Consider the following 9,373-nt stretch of genomic DNA (forward strand, 5'->3'; position numbering starts at 1 on the left):
GTGGTGCTTATGACATTTTATTTCTAATATGTATGGTAATCATGGCTAAAATGTTTACACCTTCTAAATATGGGGACCTACCCTGCTCACATTACTATTACTGAAAAATTAAGATTAAAAAAAAATAAGGAACTAGATATGTTTTGTAGGAAACAATTTAGAAATCGAAGCAAATGTTCATATTTGTGTTTACCTCACTGGTACTGGGTTTATGCATTTCTAGAGATGACACACATCATGGTTTTGGTTTATGGTCTACTCTTTGGCTGCCGACATGATCCCTAAAATCATCATCTTCTGGCACACGACACCACTTAATTGCACAGCAGTTCCAATAGTATAAAACACACGAACATTTCGTGCCCTATAGAAAGAGAGTGAGGCTGACGTTTCTGAGACGTACTGACATTTGAAGCACAGCAAAGACACTAAGAGACTGTACGCAGGACTGTAAATGACTGCTCTGCTGCAGGGATGGCCACAACGCATGCTTGTGGGGGAAACTGAGGCCAAAGGCCTGACTGCCTTTGATTTTGTGGATTTAATACCATGTTCAACTACGTGCTTCTCTGTGGCTCTGAAGGACTTCAAAACCATCTTATATAAGAACTTATTTCAGCTAGAACATTGGAGGAAAAAGGACTTAAAGATGGGGAGAGAGATGGGCTTAGAGATGGGGAGATGTCTGAACAGCAAGAAAACAGAAAAGTGAAAACAAGTGGCTGCGTCCCATTCTGAGATGGGTTAGAGAGTAAACAAACCGTAGATCGCTGATACTCACCAGGGAGAGCAGACCCCTTTATTCTGAAATGTTCCTCACCCCATTGGTTAAAAACTGAAAGCCAAAGAGAGCAGATTCTAGAATTTAATTCATATCATTCAGATGTGAATTAATGCAATTGGCTAAGGCTTTCTGACAGTTAAGTGGCCTGTTCCTACACTCCGGCAGGGTTCAGCACTTTACAGACAGTATCCTATTTAATCCTCATAACCACTCTCTGTATTATTATATCCATTATGAATTATACATGTTCTGCAACTTCTGTTTTGCTGGGGGGATGCTAAATCACCAGTGTTGGATCCAAAGATGCTATACAACTACCCTGCTTTATAAGAAAGTCATTGGAAAAAAATAAAGTAGACTATATTCATTTATTCAAAAAAATTTTACTGACTACATTCTGTGTATCAGACACTTGAGACACATTAATGAACAGACATAAAAATACTTGGCCACATGGAACTTATTGTCTAGCAGGGACAGGGAGATTCACCAAAAACAATAAATAAGTCATATAGTAATTTAGATGCTACAAAAAAATGGAAACATAATGCATTCCACGAAGGACACAAGGCATAGTTTGCAGCTGTAAACAGCGGGGACATCACTGCTGAGACTGCAGTTTAGTGAAGACCTGAAGGTGCAGAGGGACACAGGCAGAGTGAACACCCTGCACAAAGATCTCAAGGGGGAATGTGCCTGCAGGGTTCCAGGGTCAGTCAGGAGGGAAGGCTGGCTGGATGGAGAGCATTCCATTCCAGGGAAAGGACTGGAGGGGAGGTCACAGTGGGGGAAACAGAATGCACTGGGCTTTGTGAACCATCATGAGACTCTGACTTTTACTCTGAGGGACATGGAAAGCAGGTGAAGAATCTGAAGCATATCTGACCTATGTATTAAAAAGATCACTCCAGCTGTTAGGCTGATAACATACTAAAGGGAAGTCAGGATGGTGAAAGGAGAGGCCACTGAAACCACCCAGGCAGGAGGTGCTGGAGACCTGCAGGAAGGCGCTTGAAGCAGAGGTGGGAAAATAGGCTGAGCTCCTGGGTTTATTCTGAGGACAGGATTGTGGAAACATCTGGAAGATAAACCAGCAGGATCTGCTAACAGCCTGGATGTAGAGTGGGAGAGAAAGAGAAGAGTCAGGATGATTCCAAGGTTTCTGACTTAAATAACCTGAAAAATAGAACCACCCCAACACAGTAACTGAGGCAGGCTACAGGGAGGACAGGTTTGCAGAGGAAGATCAGAAATTCTGCTTTAGTCTTTAAAAGTGAAGTATCTTTTACATATTCAAGTCAAGAAAGGAGATGGATAACACACATCAGGAGTTTAAGAGTGCCACCCTAGCTGGAAGTATATACCGAGAGTCTTAAGCTGCATGGTATTTTATTAAAATCTTACAATTGTTTGTGACAGAAGTCCTACAAAAACTGAGCCCTAAGCACTCCAAATTAACGGCTGTGTGGGGGGGGGAAAAAGCACACATTAGAATTTAAAAATGACTGAAAAGTCAGTGATACAGAAGGAACAGCAGGAGACTGTGGTGTCCTCAAAATCAACTGAAGAACGTCAAATGAAAACGGGAATGACCAATTATACCAAATGCTGCCAAGAGATAAAGATGAGAGATGACTGTTGCAATTTGCAATATTTTCTTTCGAAAAATCCCTGGAAAAATCCCACTCAGCCCCCATTCCAGAAAACATGAGTATTGTATTAAATACGTTGTCTTTTTTTAAGATTTTAAAAATAATGTATTATTTTATAATAATTACATAATTATAATTATATAATAATTATAATTGTGTAATAATGTATTTGTTTTTACTTTGGTCTCTGCTGCTGCACGGGCTTTCTCCAGCTGCAGCGAGCGAAGGATCCTCTCGCGCGGCCGCGCACGGGCTTCTCTGGTTGAGGAGCACAGGGTTCAGGGCGCGCGGGCTTCAGTAGTTGCGGCACGAAGGCTTAGCGGCTCAGCAGCATTTGGAAACCTTCCGGGACCAGGGATCGAACCCGTCCCCCTCCTGCGCTGGCAGCCGGATTCTTTACCACCGAGATACCGCGAAGCCCCGAATGTGACGTTACCTTTCAGTTTCGTCACGAACGGAATTTATTTTTCTAAAGAACTATTCAAAAGGGAAGGATTTACTCCAGTTTAATATTTGGGACTCAAGTCAGTAGATTTGTTAAGAAATACTAGTGATAACTGTAGCTGCTAACAGTAATCTGCTAATATTCCATTCCTCAGTTCAGTTCAGTCGCTCAGTCCTGTCCAACTATCCGTGACCCCATGGACTGCAGCACGCCAGACCTCCCTGTCCATCACCAACTCCCGGAGTTTACTCAAACTCATGCCCACTGAGTCGGTGATGCCATCCAACCATCTCATCCTCGTCCCCTTCTCCTCCTGCGCTCAATCTTTCCCAGTATCAGGGTCTTTTCAAATGAGTCCTATCTCTTTAAAAAAAAAACAACAAAAAACCTCTAGGTAAATTGGAAATAAAAGGATAGATTTTCTCTGTCCTGATGAGAAATTATGATAAACAAAAGCCAATACTGTACTACTGTTTTTCCTATTAAAGAACAAAAGTTTGCACATTATTGCCATTACTATTTGATAATGTTCCAAAAGTATTTTATAATATTCCAAAAGGCTAACACTAGAGCAGTCTGCCATAAAACCAAAATAAAAGGTATAATTATTAGAAAGAAGTAGATACAAGTGTCACTATATACAACTGATTATATAACTAGGAACCCCCAAAAAATAAACTGGAAAGCTCTTAGAATAACAGCCAGGTATAATACAAAGAACAAAATCAACAACCATCTTATACCAACAATAGCCAACTTGATGAACCCTTCACAACAGCAACAAAAACATAAATACCTCAGAGAACCCTAACAAGAAATGTTAGGACTTAATAAAGATTAAGCAAGCAAACAAAACACCTCCGCTAACAGACAGGTCTGTGTAACTTTTCACATCCCTTCAGGAAAACAGACTACTCTATGTATACGTGACGATTCTTGTCAAAGAACCAAAATCACTGGATACTTCTCAGGTCTAAGGATTCATCTGCAGAGGCTTCCAGGTTAAGACGGCAAGTTTAACAAAACATCAAGCATTCAAACATCCTCTTTCTACATGCCACATAGATGTCAGTAAAGAGATCTTTCCAGAACACACGCATCAAGCACAGAAAGACCTGTAGTGAAGATGACAACAAAATCACAAAAGTGAAAAGCAGACAGACAAACAGCAACTCAGCAGACCTGAGAGTGAGATGCCCCACCGCCCGTGAGGAGAGCTGAGAAGCACTCCAGTTTGCTCCAAGACTGGAGGAGAAAGGGTCAAGGAGGGGTAAACTAAGCCCGACTTCCTGGACGCCCTTCCCACCTGCACACTGTAGAGTTCTGGCCCTCAGTCCCAGAGCCCTAACAGACTGGACCTGATTAAGTCTTCAGACCGCAAGAGCACCAGAACCTTCCCCAAAGTGAAGAGGATGCTAAGACTCCAGCCAGAGGCCTCAGGATCACTGGCAGCTGGACCCTCTCCCCAGCACAGGGTGTCACCAGAGGACCAGCTTCTGACTAGCCCAAGAGGAAAAGATGGTACTTGTGGCCCCAGTGAAAAACTCAAAAACCCATCAAGAGCCTAAAGGCTGCCACTGAGGAGCCTGAGGGGATGGAGAGATGGCCACTTATTTTAGTATTTCAGTACTCTTACATTTAATTACATGCATGTACTACTATAAAGATAATAAGATCATTTTTATCTGAAAGGACAGATGTCTGTAAGTGGGATTTTTAAAATAGTGTGACTTCCTCTAGCAGATATTTCCATATATTCTAAATGTACAATTAAAAAGATTTAGCATGGATTAAGATTAGAGATCAATCACTGATGAGTAAGACCTAAAACAGAATCAGACCCAAAAGTTAGTCAAGATCTTAAAATATAAAATGGAAGACCACAACCCAGTGAAGAAAGGGTGGACTGTCTAACAGATCTGCTGGTAGACAGGGCTGACTCAGGAGGAGAGGGTGCTGTAAGACAGTTCACACCCGTGTGCTAACAGAAAATTAAATGTGCAAACCTGTACTGTGCTAAGTCACTTAGCCGTGTCGGACTCTGTGATCCCATGGACTGTAGCCTGCCAGATTCCTCTGTCCATGGGGATTCTCCAGGTAAGAATACTGGAGTGGGCTGCCATGCCTTCCTCAAAGGGATCTTCCCAACCCAGGGAAGATCTCCCTCGTTGCAGGCAGATTCTTTACCAACTGAGACACCAGGGAGGCCATTGTACAAATCTAATATATATTAAACAGACGTTTTAAAATCATTAAAAAAAAAAAAATTAAATAAATAAAATCATTTATTAAATGATTTTATTCATCAATTAAGAGTACAATGGGCAAAGTACCTGAACAGACAACTCTCAAAAGGCAAATGAACGAATAAAAAGCAAATTACTAATTTCTCTAGCTACCAAAATAATATGAATTAAAATAAAGCCACCTTTTTCCTGCAAATTAGGCAAGATTAAACACTGGAGTGCTGACACTACAGGAAGGCCATCCGGCATGTAAGGGAATCAGTGTGTCCTGGGATAAGCAATTTGGCAACAGGCCTCAGGAGTTATAAAGGAGTTCACCTTTGCCCCAGGAGTTCTGCTATAAATCTAGCCTGAGGCGTCACAGACATCCAGGCTTTCAGACAAGTGCCTTTACCCCAGCTCGACCTGTGTGTGTATTACTTTCTACCTACCTCCGCTGCCAGACTCTGCTGAAGACCTTGCTCTATTTGGTTCATTCCATTGCTCCAAAACTCTATGTTGCAGGCACAATTATTACCCCCATTCTATGCATAAAGGAAGCACAATCAAATAATTAGGTAATTAAGGTCACTTAATGGAAAAGGCCAAGATTTGCAACTAGAGTTTAATATCATATTCCCAAACACTAAAAATGGAATATGTCAAACAAGAGAAACCTAGTTAAACAAACTTTGACATATCCATCATTTAAAATTTTACTTCTGAGGACGATTTAAGGGCACAAGAAATGTCTGTGATATATTTGCAAAGGGGCAATATTTAAAACTACAAATGAAATTAAAGTACCAATTTTGCTTAAAAATGTATCTATGCAGACACATAAAATGGGACAAATGGAAGCATATCATGCCATGCACAGCTGTTTATTTCGGGATGATACTGCTGTGATTTTTCTGTCCTTAAGATCAGGTGAAGAAAGCTGAGCGCCGAAGAATTGATGCTTTTGAGCTGTGGTGCTGGAGAAGATTCTTGAGAGTCCCTTGGACTGCAAGGAGATCCAACCAGTCCACCCTAAAGGAGATAAGTCTTGGGTGTTCGTTGGAAGGACTGATGCTGAAGCTGAAACTCCAATTCTTTGGCCACCTCATGCGAGGAGTTGACTCATTGGAAAAGACCCTGATTCTGGGAAAGATTGAAGGCAGGAGGAGAAGGATGGATGGGGAGACAGAGGATGAGATGGCTGGATGGCATCACCAACTCAATGGACATGAGTTTGAGTGAACTCCAGGAGTTGGTGATGGACAGGGAGGCCTGGCATACTGTGATTCATGGGGTCGCTAAGAATTGGACATGACTGAGCGACAGAACTGAACTGAAGATTAGGTGAGAAGTTACAGCCTTAGCTGCACAGCATTACTGCTGAACTACAAGGTCCATCAGATCAAAGGGTTTTCCACTATTTTTCTTTGCTGAGAGTAAAATGGGGAAAATCAGCCTTACAGAATTTGCTTGATAGTCCAAAAGTTAACTAGCACAAAACACCAGAGTAGAGAAAACTTCTTCAATCCCTAATACATGCTGGAAATCTCTGTACTACCATAAGTATTTTGGATTGACTGATCAAATTCTGATCATCTACACAGCAAAGTTTAAAGATTTCAAAACACAAACAAGCCTGAAGACACGTCTAAACTGTTTTACATCAACAGTTTTAAGAGTTCCTTGCAAAATAAACTGGAATGAGTTGGGGAGGGAATAACTGTTTTGTGCATAAAAGAACAAACATTAAAAAAAAAAAAAACACCTGTCTTTGGATATGTGTGTGTTGGGGAAGGGAAGGAGTGGGTGAATCTGTAGAACTGTGCCTTTCCTTCGTTATTTTAAAGTATAACATTACAAGTGGTCTAACTTTTTGCAAAGAATCATGGCAAAGAACTTTCTAGGAATGAAACAATTTACAAGCTGACAATAGTATCTGGTCACAAACTAGCAAAGGTTTTGGCAAGGATGTAGGGTTATATTTCACTTTTAAAACTTCTTAAGTATGTTTTCAGACTTTAGGAAAATGACGCTTACCCTTCGAAGATGCGTGTGCCCCAAAGGAAAATCAAGGTTTGTTTTTTTTTTAAAGGTGCTTTTCATCTCTTTTAGAACTTTTGTTACACAAGTTCTTAGTGCAGAGATTGGTAAAGAGAATCTCTTCACGGGAGAACAGCAGAGCCGCTCGTATTGTCACTCCATACAACAGCATTGATAAATAATTCTGTAATCACTTAAAAAGAAAAACTGGGACTGTGTGAACACACCTTTACCTGAGCCAAGGCCAAGAAAAGGGAGATTCAAACTCTTTAGAAAAGGAAGCGTCCTATTCAGCAAACCAAAGGTGGACCCGCCCACTTCCCCTGGAAGACCCGTTGCTATGGTAACCCGCATCTCACAGCACCCCCCGCCAAAGAGTCAGACCTTATTGGGGGAGGGGATCCTCCCAGAGGTTGTGGGATGGATGGCTAAAAAGCGGGAGCTGGGGAAGGGTGGGGAAGGAGGCTGAGAGCGAGTTGGAAGAAGCCAAGGCAGCGGTCGGAGAGGGTGGCCTTACTACTAAGAAATTCAACGCTGTAGTTAGAACAATGCCTGGACGCCGGAGTCGTGTTTAGCCAAAGTTTGAACCTTTAGAGACGCTTCCCTCCGTCCCCTGGCGGGGAACAAGCTACTCTTTGTGAGTTCCTGCCTATGGAGAACGAAGCTAGCGTTTCATCTCAGCGGTATCAAACTGCTACTTCGCAAAACTCAAAACTTGACTTTCTTATATTAAACCGGTGCTTCCCAAACTCTGTTGCACTGCTGGAATCACTGAGGGAACTTTACATACTGCGTTTTAATTGGTCTGCAGTTTTGAGCCTAGAGTTTTAAAACTCCCCGGTGACGCTTTCGTGCAGCCAGTTTTGATAACTACAGTATTCCAAGATGTGGCCGAGAGTATTTAAATCAAAGGATGAAAGAGAGAGAGAGAGAAGGGGGGAAAGAAAGCACAATCATCGCTCTTTGTCTTTTCACGGCTAATAATAGAAATTAGCTGGCTTTCTCCAAGCGCACACAGGACAATAGGTTTCTTGATAAATAGGAGTCCCCGGCATGCCCTAACAATACTTTCTTTGAGATAACAAGACCAGGCAATATAAGTCTCTTTTTCCCAAGAGAGCAAATACCCTTCTTAACAAAACACCAAACCTGCACATCTATCTCAAGAGCGAATGGGCCGTGAACACCGCTCAGAACTTGGAGGACGAGCTGCAGGACCACAAGAAAACCGAACTCGCAGAAGCCCAGCAGCGTTCGCCTGGGCCCCGCAGCCCCCGGGGAGGCCGAGGGCGGGTGTCGGCCACCGGGACCCCCGGCGCCCCGGGACAGTCACTCCGGGGAACTTTGCTCGCGCTCAGCCCTCGGCTCCCAGGCGGGGGGCGCGGCCGCCACCTGCCCGACGGCCCGCCGGGCCCTCCCGGACCGCGGCCGCCTCCCGGGGTCGCGCTCGCGACGGGCGCCCGAGCGGCCGGCAGGGCCCTGGGGGGGCTCGCCTCGGCCCTCCCCGGGATCCCGGGCTGCAGCGGGCCCTGCCCCGGGCCGGACGCCGGGACCAGCAAGGGACCGGCGCCGTTCCGGGGAGCCCGTCTGGAAGCCGCCTGCGCGGCCCGCGCCCCCAGAGCCGGTGCCCCCTACACCGCCAGCCGCGGCCCCCACGCCCCGCGCCGCGCCCGCAGCCCGGCCCCGACCCACCGCGCTCTGCCCCTGCGGCCCGCGGTCGGGCGCGCGCCCCAGCTTGGCGGCCCGGCGCTGCGCACGCGCGGAGGCGCCCGCCCGCCTCCGCCCTCACTCACCGCGCGCCGGTCCCGTCTCCGCAGGCGGCGCCGCCGTGCGCACCGCACACCGCACTCCGCTCGCCGCCCGAGGCGGGGGCCGCTGCTCAGGCCCCGACCAGGGCTCTCGGGGATGCGGCGCCCGGCGGGCTCGGCGGGGACCCGCACGCAGGGTACGCTCCACGGGGCCGCGCGCGCGCCCGAGCGCGGGGGGCGGGGCCGAGAAGTGCGCGCGCCCGAGCGCCGGGGGCGGGGCCGAGCGGTCCGCGCGCTCCGAGGCGCCCCTGGATACCGGGCATGCGCACTGCCCTGCCTGCCCCTGCCCTGGTGGCGGCGGGCGCTGACCCTGGACCAGTGAAACCTAGGCCGGTGGACGAGCGCTAAAAGGCACCCTTCACGGAGAGGCAAGTTCGCCCTTATCCCACAGGTTGCAGTCTTTTACTCGGTGTCATTTG

The 9,373-nt window shown here is 46.0% G+C and overlaps 1 protein-coding gene across 1 annotated transcript in view; it reads right to left on the reverse strand.

Annotated features, from left to right (window-relative positions):
* Positions 1 to 9,142, reverse strand: part of BTBD3 (BTB domain containing 3) — a 33,400-nt gene extending 24,258 nt beyond the window's left edge. Inside the window, exon 1 of the mRNA XM_027560298.1 lies at positions 8,940 to 9,142. The gene's annotated coding sequence lies outside the window, so the exon portion shown is untranslated. The remainder of the gene's footprint in view (positions 1 to 8,939) is intronic.
* Positions 9,143 to 9,373: the final 231 nt, after the last annotated feature.

This window comes from Bos indicus x Bos taurus, chromosome 13 (genome assembly GCF_003369695.1).
Source record: "Bos indicus x Bos taurus breed Angus x Brahman F1 hybrid chromosome 13, Bos_hybrid_MaternalHap_v2.0, whole genome shotgun sequence".
In the NCBI taxonomy this organism is placed as follows: Eukaryota; Metazoa; Chordata; class Mammalia; order Artiodactyla; family Bovidae; genus Bos; species Bos indicus x Bos taurus.